General features: G+C 48.8%; 1 pseudogene; it reads left to right on the top strand.

Annotated features, from left to right (window-relative positions):
* Positions 1–352: 352 nt before the first annotated feature.
* LOC149356167 (uncharacterized) lies at positions 353–3,886 on the top strand (annotated as a pseudogene).
* Positions 3,887–9,934: the final 6,048 nt, after the last annotated feature.

Raw genomic sequence — 9,934 nt, 5'->3', positions numbered from 1 at the left:
ACACGGTACATGTAATGTCATTCGCAGCGAATGACATTACGTGTTAATGGCGTTTTTTTTGCTGCTACACGGTCACAGTCAATGACATTCACAGCTAACGACATTCGCCCAGTGAATGAGTTTACCGAACTCATGCAAGCGCGACCTGTGTAATCTCGACGACAGCGGCTTAGTCAAATTTTACAAATTTTCTAGTAAAAACAAAATGTAATCAAAGTAAACGCTTCTATTAATTGTTGTAATGAACTTTTGAATCGTTTTTCGATGTAAAACAGGGTATTTGAAGCGATTTTGCGCAACAATACTCTTCTTCCCAGTCGCCGACGGCTACCATAGAGACGGCCATGTTTATTTACAAACCGTCCTCGCCGTTTATCGCCGTCCTCCATCCTTCGTTGAGCAGCGTGGTTATAGCGTGGTCATTGATTACAATATCATGGAAGACAACCCCGCAGCTTCGCCAGCCCAGCAGAAGACGCACTGGACCGACGACGAAACGCGGGCGCTGATTAAAGTGTGGGAAGACCACCTCAGCGATTTGCGCCGCGCGAAGCGCAACATGAGCGTATACGTTGCAATCTGTGAGTGCCTGCGTGCGCAAGGGGTTGATAAGACCGTAAAGGAGATCAAATCGAAGATTGAAAACCTTGGAAACAGATACCGGTAAGTGGCGCCTTTCCTTTTCATTTTGCCTTACAGTGCGCTGCTCATTCATCGTGCTGTTTTCAGATGCGAGATCGCACTCCTGCATCGTCGCACGCTGTTTAGCGCAGAGATAGACGCAAGTGGCGGTTGATTTTTTTCGCGTGCCGAATCTCTGTGGGTATTGAGCAGCTTGTGCTATCGGGCCACGTTTTAAAACGGTACGGAAAACAGTCGTCGTTTTGTGTTTCGCCGTTGACTCGGCGGTAATTATAAGTTATGTGTCATTCTATATTCATGCCTTTAGTCGTGATTCAACATACACCGCAACGTAGTAGTGATATCTGCGTTTACTTCAGCCAGGTTTGTAAATGCTTCATGTATTTGTGCGTAATTTTTATCGCACGACTTCCACTTTATTTTAATTTTCTGATTCTTTTTGCAAGGCATCTTGGTTTTACCTTGTGTCTCGGATGCCAAACTTTTTCTAAACCGTTCCCCGCGGCGACTACTTGGTGCATAATACATGTGCACATGTATTAGTTTTGCGCAGAAGCATTGCGGTGCCGAAATATTTACTTGGAATTCACTCCCCTTGACTGGTCCTAGTGTAAGCACTGAAAGTACATACATGCAACACATTGCTGGGCAGATCAGCAGTGACTGCATGTTCAGAAGAGGCGACGGTTTTCCTAGCAGCAGTCATGTAGAGTCCTCTGCAGCTTATAAACACCACTGCTACAAAGTCATACGTTTCATGCAGGTTGCTGAGCCGAAAAACGACAGGGCAAGGCGCCATCACATGGCGTTTCTATAAAGAAATTGCCAGGTTTCTTGGCCGCCTGCCTGTCAATGACAGCAGCCTTGTGGAGGAGACCATGAGTGGCGATGGTGCCACTGTTGAAATGGTAAGTACGCTTCTATAGCCCAATGCAGGGCTCCTAGTTGTGAACCCAGCATGAGAAAGACCTCTTTCTTTTTGTGCAACTTATCAGGAACCAGACACATTGATCCTCTATGGCATGACACATGGAAACTTGGCATATTTATTGATTCAATACCCACAGCGCCTCTTGCGGGTGAGTAAAAATGTACACATGAACTTCAGTAGAGTTTGTTCTTAGGCTAGTTGGTATACTTGATTTGAACTCATAGTTTTTGAGCGCAACAGCACATGGCCAAAGAAAAGAAGCAGGAAGAGAAGAAGGACGAACAGCGCTGTGTTCGTCCTTCTCTTCCTGCTTCTTTTCTTTGGCCGTGTGCCGCTGCGCTGAAAAACTATGAGTTCAAATCATGTACACATGAAAGTTGCTCATGAGAAATGTCACATTCACCACAAAATGCTAAAGTAGTGCAGAATATTCAATATAGGAATGGGTTTAATGGGTTTAATTTTTTTATTTATCGTGCTAAATGTGCCCAAGTCCAGAGTGCGCAAACTTCCAACTTCAAGAGAAACACACCGTCTCGACGGAGACACATCGGCTTGGTGAAACTAGTCGGCGTGTTGTGGACACACTTCGTTCTCCTCCCCCCAGCTCTTTCTGGTATTTGCAAATAAAGTAAAATACCCTCGTTTTTTTCCTCCACTACAGGCACAGTATGCGTATATTATGACGTGTTGAAGAGAGCATGACAGAGCTTTGAGCACGATCCTTTGAGACCACACCGAGGCTTGCACAGTACACAGCCGTGGCAAATTGACCGTGTATTGGCGAAGTGGGCTAGAAATCGTTGCATTAGGAGCGGGAATCCGGTGTTTGACTCCTTTTGAGCCGTTTGAGATTGGGGGTATGGAGAAAGAAAGAATTTGTGGAAGTAAGTTACAAAGAGAGACTGCTGTTTGGCTATTTAGCGCGAATCGTGTGTGGCCTGTGCTAACCGTACATCACAAATGTCCCACGAGGATATTATACATGTTGCAGTCTTTTATACGGGTGAAGTGTCGAGATTGGCTGGACCACCCATGCCGTTCTTTCATCTATTAATTGAACCCTACTTTTCCCTTCCTTAACCCAATTCCCCAACAAAAGGCCTTGAGGCTCCCTTTCTAGATAAACAGCTCATTCATTCATTCCAGTTCCTCAAGCGCCTCTTGCGGGTGAGTAAAAATGTACACATGAACTTCAGTAGAGTTTGTTCTTAGGCTAGTTGGTATACTTGATTTGAACTCATAGTTTTTGAGCGCAACAGCACATGGCCAAAGAAAAGAAGCAGGAAGAGAAGAAGGACGAACACAGCGCTGTGTTCGTCCTTCTTCTCTTCCTGCTTCTTTTCTTTGGCCGTGTGCCGCTGCGCTGAAAAACTATGAGTTCAAATCATGTACACATGAAAGTTGCTCATGAGAAATGTCACATTCACCACAAAATGCTAAAGTAGTGCAGAATATTCAATATAGGAATGGGTTTAATGCGCCTGTTCAGATTGTGAAGGCTGCATGCAACAGGTAATTATTTCTCAAGTACCTACAAAAATAGTGTTGCTTGAGCTGCATGTGTATTCTTGGAAGCACAAATATGTTTACATGCGGTATATTTTTGCTTTCTCAGATAATTGATAGCATGCAAAATGGAGGAGCAGCTGATGAAGACTGTGCAATGGATGGCAGTGCTGGTCTGACGCCTCTGGCACCAGCACATGAAGTGCTGTTGGAGTCTGCTGCAGTGCCCTCAACCTCTTCACCAGTAGTGGACACAGAGGACAGCAGCAGGGCTCCACCAGTGGAAGCAGGCCGCCAAGCAGCAAAACAAAGCCGGCATGCCACGCAAAAGAGTCTGCTGGCCGAGCTAGTCAGCACGAACAGGCAGTTATGCTCCGACATCAAAGAGAGCCGAAAAGAAGAAATGGAACTGAGAAGAATGGAGTTAGAGGTTCTCCGTGAATCAGCCGCAACAGAGAAACGTCTCACTGAGGCGCTAGTTAAGTATCTCGAAAAATAAAGCATTTCCCTGAGCTACATGTGTTATGTCCTTTATTGCTGGTGGCAAATTGTGCGCAATTGTGCGCAATTGGCGACGAGGTAAAAATGGCAACTGCGCTGGGCACAATTGGGGAATTCGTTCCGATGGAGGCGACGTCTTGGCCCTTGTATTTGGAGTGCCTCGAATTTTTCTTTCAAGCAAACGACATCGACGGTAACGAGAAGAAGCGAGCAACGCTCTGCAGCGTTTGCGGCCCAGCAACATGTGCCATCGTTCGCTCCCTTTGTTCTCCGGATGCGCCGTCGGCCGTGGCCTACGATGAGATCGTCAGGCGTCTCTCAAACCACTTCTCACCGCGACCGTCAGTGACAGTACGGTGTTTAAAGTTTGGCACACGTCAACAGCAGCCCGGTGAGTCAATTGCCAACTACATCGCAGAATTGCGACATCTCTCGGAACACTGTGATTTAGGTGCGTCGCTCGATGACATGTTGCGCGACCGGCTAGTGTGCGGGGTGCGAAGCGAGACTCTTCAGCGTCGGTTGCTGGCGGAGCCGGAGCTTACGTTTGCGACAGCTCGGGAGAAAGCCATTGCAATGGAATCTGCGCAGCGACAGACCGAGCAAATTCGCAGCAGTGCCGCATCGTGTGAAGTTGGCAGCGTGAGCGGGAAGCGTTCGACCCGTGTGTTGCGAAGGTCTCTGCGCCAGTGACAGCCAAGGAGGGTACCCAGAAGCAGGCTGGTTCGCCTGGGAGCACAAGCGGATGTTTCCGCTGCAAGGGTGCGCATTCGCTAAGCAGTTGCCCATTCATTAATATGCAGTGCCACTTCTGCAAGCAACGAGGGCACATAGTGAGAGCATGCAGGAGGAAGGCTGCAGCTCGCGCTTCGGCTGAACCCAACTCTCAGAACAAAGAACGGGCCAGTGGAGGCCGTCACAAGAATGCTGCGTCGGACGTTTACGACGTGTTCGTGCTGTCTGGTGAAGAGCCAGCCGTGAGAGTGGAAGTGCGCATCAACGGAAGTCCCCTAGAGATGGAGGTGGACTCTGGTGCAGTGTGTTCAGTCATCGACGACCGGACTATGCAGAAGCTGCGAATATCGAAAAGGGCGTTGTGCCCAAGTAATCTTCATCTCCGAGCTTACAATAACAAGGAACTACGAGTGTTGGGTGAACTGACCGTGAAGGTGGAATTCAAGGGGCAGGAACATCGCCTGCGATTGGTGGTGGTTAAGGGTGCTAGTATCGGACTTCTCGGTCGGGACTGGTTCAAGTCCTTGGGAATAAGTCTGAGTGGTGTTCACAGTGTGTACGAGCCGAGTCGAACTGGCAGTAGGGGAACAACAGCCTTGCTCAAGAAGTATTCTTCAGTCTTTGAGCCTGGACTTGGGACAAGTAAAGGGCCTCCTGTACGCATAGAGGTGAACCCGGCAGCTCCGCCGCGATTTCTGAAGCCACGACAAGTACCGTTTGCATTGAGACCGAAGGTCGACGAAGCACTGGACAAGCTGTTGAGCCAAGGTATTTTCCAGCCTGTGCGGCACTCGAAGTGGGCAACACCTGTCGTTCCAGTTGTCAAAAAAGATGGATTAATAAGGATCTGCGGGGACTACAAGAGCACAGTCAATCGTGTAGTGCAGTGGGAAACGTATCCCCTGCCGACACCAGAGCAGCTGTGTGCCAGGCTGCCAGGTTGCTCGAAGTTTTCAAGGCTAGACCTCGGACAGGCGTTTCAACAGAAGACTGTTGATGAAGAAACAGCTGACTTGTTGACGGTTACAACACATTGGGGACTGTTCCGCGTAACCCGTCTTCAATTTGGCGTGGCAGTGGCTATTTTTCAGAGGTACATGGAAGAACTGTTGCATGGAATTGATGGTGTACTTGGATGACATCTTGATCGGTGGAAAGGATGAGGCGCAGCACAATGCTCGTTTACAAGAAGTGCTCAAAAGAATTCACGAAGACTGTCTGCGACTAAAGTTTGACAAATGTCAATTTTGTGTTGAGGAAGTGTGTTACTTGGGATTCCGTGTGCACTCTGCAGGTGTGCAGCTGACAGAAGACAAGGTGCGTGCTATTCACAAGGCCCCAGAGCCGACATGCAAAAAGGAACTTCAAGCCTTTTTAGGAGCTCTGAACTTTTACAACAAGTTTCTTAAAGGAGCAGCTCATGCCTTGGAGCCACTGTACCGGCTGTTGGACAAGGGTCGCGAGTGGCGTTGGATGGAAGCTGAGGCAGAAGCATTTTGCCGGGCGAAAGATCTGCTGCAGTCATCACATGTTCTGTTGCACTATGATGTCAACAAGCCCCTAGTGCTGGCCTGTGACACATCCCCGTACGGACTGGGTGCTGTGTTGAGTCATGTGTGCGAAGATGGCAGCGAGAGACCGGTTGCTTATGCGTCGAGAACTATGAATGCGGCAGAACGGAATTATGCCCAGACAGACCGAGAAGCGCTCGCCATCGGCTTTGGCATAAAGAAGTATCATCAGTTTCTATATGGGAGACATTTCAAAATTGTGACAGACCACAAACCTCTCTTAGGACTGTTGCACCATGCCAAGCCCATTCCCCAGGTGCTATCACCACGGGTGCTGCGTTGGACTCTCATATTATCGGCTTATGACTATAAAATTGAGTATCGACCAGCGGAGAAGCTTTCCAATGCTGATGCATTCAGTCGTTTACCACTGAGAGCCAGTAGGGCAGAGGAAGAGGAGCAGCGTCTTTGAGGAGTAGGGATGCTGGAAATGGCGCCGGAAGTAGCATGGAACTCTAGGAAGGTGGCAAGATTCACGTCAAGGGATAAGCTGTTTGCTAGAGTCTGCAATTGGGTGCAGCATGGGTGGCCAGAGGGCAAGCTGCCAGAAGAGTTTGCAGCGTTTGTGAGCCGCAAGCATGAACTGTCGGTGTACCAAGGTTGTTTGCTGTGGGGCAGTCGTGTGGTCATTCCAGAGCCAGCTCGACCGTATGTCATGGACATTCTTCACACAGCTCATCCAGGGATTGTCAAGATGAAGGGGCTTGCCAGAGGAGCCGTGTGGTGGCCAGGAATCGACAGAGATGTTGAGCAGAAGGTGAGAGACTGTGCACGTTGTCAGGAATCCAGGTCTGCGCCAGCAGCTGCAAAGATTCACCCTTGGGAATTCATCAAGCGTCCTTGGACAAGACTACACATCGATTTTGCTGGGCCCTTCCAAGGCAAAGTCTTCCTCATTGTGGTGGACTGGCACTGAACTGGCAGTGGCCTGCGTTTCTGCCGAACGCGATGCACAACACAGTGTTTCATCCTCTTTGACTTCGCTAGAACTGGCAGTGGCCTGCGTTTCTGCCGAACCCGATGCACAACACAGTGTTTCATACTCTTTGACTTCGCTAGAACTGGCAGTGGCCTGCGTTTCTGCCGAACCCGATGCACAACACAGTGTTTCATCCTCTTTGACTTCGCTAGAACTGGCACTGGCCTGCGTTTCTGCCGAACGCGATGCACAACACAGTGTTTCATCCTCTTTGACTTCGCTAGAACTGGCAGTGGCCTGCGTTTCTGCCGAACCCGATGCACAACACAGTGTTTCATCCTCTGACTTCGCTAGAACTGGCACTGGCCTGCGTTTCTGCCGAACGCGATGCACAACACAGTGTTTCATACTCTTTGACTTCGCTAGAACTGGCAGTGGCCTGCGTTTCTGCCGAACCCGATGCACAACACAGTGTTTCATCCTCTTTGACTTCGCTAGAACTGGCACTGGCCTTTTCATTAATGTCCAGCCGAACATCCTCTCTGCCATTCCCTACAACTCCTGCTTTTGACACGCTAGGAGATCCAATTTCCTCCAACTCTGCTCCACTCTCAATGGGCAAGACGTCTGTAACTGCGTCGTCCGGTTGCGTCATCCGGTTTCAGCATTTCCCTGAGCTACATGTGTAGCTCGCTGCGTTGTTCTTAACTTAAGCTGAACCCTCTTTGTTAGCCTCCACGGTTCTGCCCCATAGGTGAGTACCGGTAGGATACAGCTGTTGTATACTTTTCTCTTCAGGGATATTGGTAAGCTACCATTCATGATCTGAGAGAACCTGCCATATGCGCTCCACCCCATTCTTATTCTTCTAGTTATTTCCCTCTCATGATCCGGATCTGCGGTCACTACCTGCCCTAAGTAGACATATTCTCTTACTACTTCCAGCACCTCGCTACCAATTGCGAACTGCTGTTCCCTTGCTAGGCTGTTGAACATTACTTTGGTTTTCTGCATGTTAATTCTTAGCCCCACCGTTCTGCTCTGCCTGTCTAACTGGTTGATCATGCTTTGCAGTTCTTGTCCTGAGTGGCTTAGCAAGGCAATGTCATCAGCGAATCGCAAATTACTCAGGTATTCTCCATTAACTCTTATCCCTAACTGTTCCCATTCCAATCCCCGGAATACCTCCTGTAAGCAGGCAGTGAAGAACAACGCAGCGAGCTATGGAAAGGAAAATGATAGGTGTAACGTTAAGAGATCGGAAGAGGGCGGAGTGGGTGAGGGAACAAACGCGGGTTAATGACATCTTAGTTGAAATCAAGAAGAAGAAATGGGCTTGGGCAGGGCATGTAATGCGAAGGCAAGATAACCGCTGGTCCTTAAGGGTAACGGAGTGGATTCCAAGAGAAAGCAAACGTAGCAGGGGACGGCAGAAAGTTAGGTGGGCGGATGAGATTAAGAAGTTTGCGGGGATACAGTGGCGGCAACTGACAAAGGACAGGGTTAATTGGAGAGACATGGGAGAGGCCTTTGCCCTGCAGTGGGTGTAGTCAGGCTGATGATGATGATGACATGTGTAGCACCGAAATTACTGGGCCAGTTTCCAGAAGTATTCGGCAAGTGCAGCCCTGACATCTTGGCCTTCACCAATGCAAGTATCAGTGTTGTGCGAAGGCTGCTCGTACAAAGCATTGTAGTTGTGCACGTCCTGCACCCACTGCTCCTCCACATTATCTCTAAATGCTTCACATATGTTGTGCAGAGTGCAGGACGCCCTAATAGCCTGCTTTGCGTTTAGCAGTTTACATTCCATCCGCTTCATGATGAATCTGAAGCGGGCCTTCACACGACCGAACCCATTCTCCACAATTCGCCTTGACCTTGACAGGTTATAGTTGAATATTGCCTGCTTGGTACCGCTCGGGGCATTAGGATACGGCTTGAGCAAATGCGGCGTCAGTGGGAATGCCTGGTCGCAGAGTATGAGTCGTGCCACTGGAGTGCCTTCAATCACTGACACAGGTGACTTGAAGCGGTCACTCTCCACAAAATTCTTCAGCCGTGACCGGCCGTAGACATGGGCGTCGTGGCACCTGCCCGGGCTCCCCACGTTCAGGTAGAGGAAACGGTAGCGGTGGTCGACGATTGCCAGCAGTATGATGCTGTACCTGCATGTAAGAAGAGGTTACCAGCACGACGAAGACACTGTCTGAAGTGAAATAAAAAATTGAAGCATTCTGTGAACATTGAGCTTAAAAATACGAACGGATTATATACAGAAATATTTCCACTTATACAGGGTTCATAGGTCATGTTGTTGCCTAAAAAAAAAACACTGGTTAATGATGCTTTTTAAGTTGACTCTTTTGTGAGCATAATTTTAAACTGACACTTAAAATTGGGCACATAAGAAAATACCTACTGCACTAGTGTGCAGGAAGAAATATTAGTCACGGATGCTAGAACTTGCATGCTGTTCACTGTGCAAGAAAAGTTCTCGTGTGCCACTTAGCATGCACAGAGAAAACTAAACGCCCGCACCTGCCAATGAAAGTGCCGATACAACACCGTGCATTTTAGTGGCCAAGCTACATATGCCTCAATATCCCAAATCGCCACTTTTTTTGGATAAAGATTAATTCTGTTGCACCTGCTTTCATTAAGTCCTAGTTAATGATTTGTGCATAAAAGAATAACGCGCAGTTTTCGGTCATCTGCTGTTTTGTCATTGCCCTGCACTGCTACTCACAAATTTAAAAGCAACATAAAAGACCTACCATCCCTTGTAGTTGTAGTAGTCAGCTGCGTCTTTCTTGGGCGGTGAGATGGCGAAGTGGCAGCCGTCCAGTGCGCCGATGGCCTGCGGGAAACCAGTGACGGCGTAGAACGCGCGCATGTGCTCGGCCATCTCCGCCTCCCTCGGCATGTGTACCCAGGCGCCTTCGAGAACGTCGACAATCGCTCGGCAAAACTCCCGGTACACAATGTTCACAGTCGAGCGGCCGATGCCAAAAAGATGCGCTATTGTCCGGTCCTCGGCGCTGGAACACAGGCGATATAATCCAACGGCTACACGTTTTTCCAGGGAAATCGGCTTCCTCATGTTGGTCACCTGACGCTGCAAAA

The sequence above is a fragment of the Amblyomma mixtum genome, chromosome 3 (assembly GCF_055824585.1).
Source record: "Amblyomma mixtum isolate Tamu chromosome 3, ASM5582458v1, whole genome shotgun sequence".
NCBI lineage: Eukaryota > Metazoa > Arthropoda > Arachnida > Ixodida > Ixodidae > Amblyomma > Amblyomma mixtum.
The sequence above is the reverse complement of the archived record's forward strand: the minus strand, read 5'-3'. Positions and strand labels throughout refer to the sequence as shown.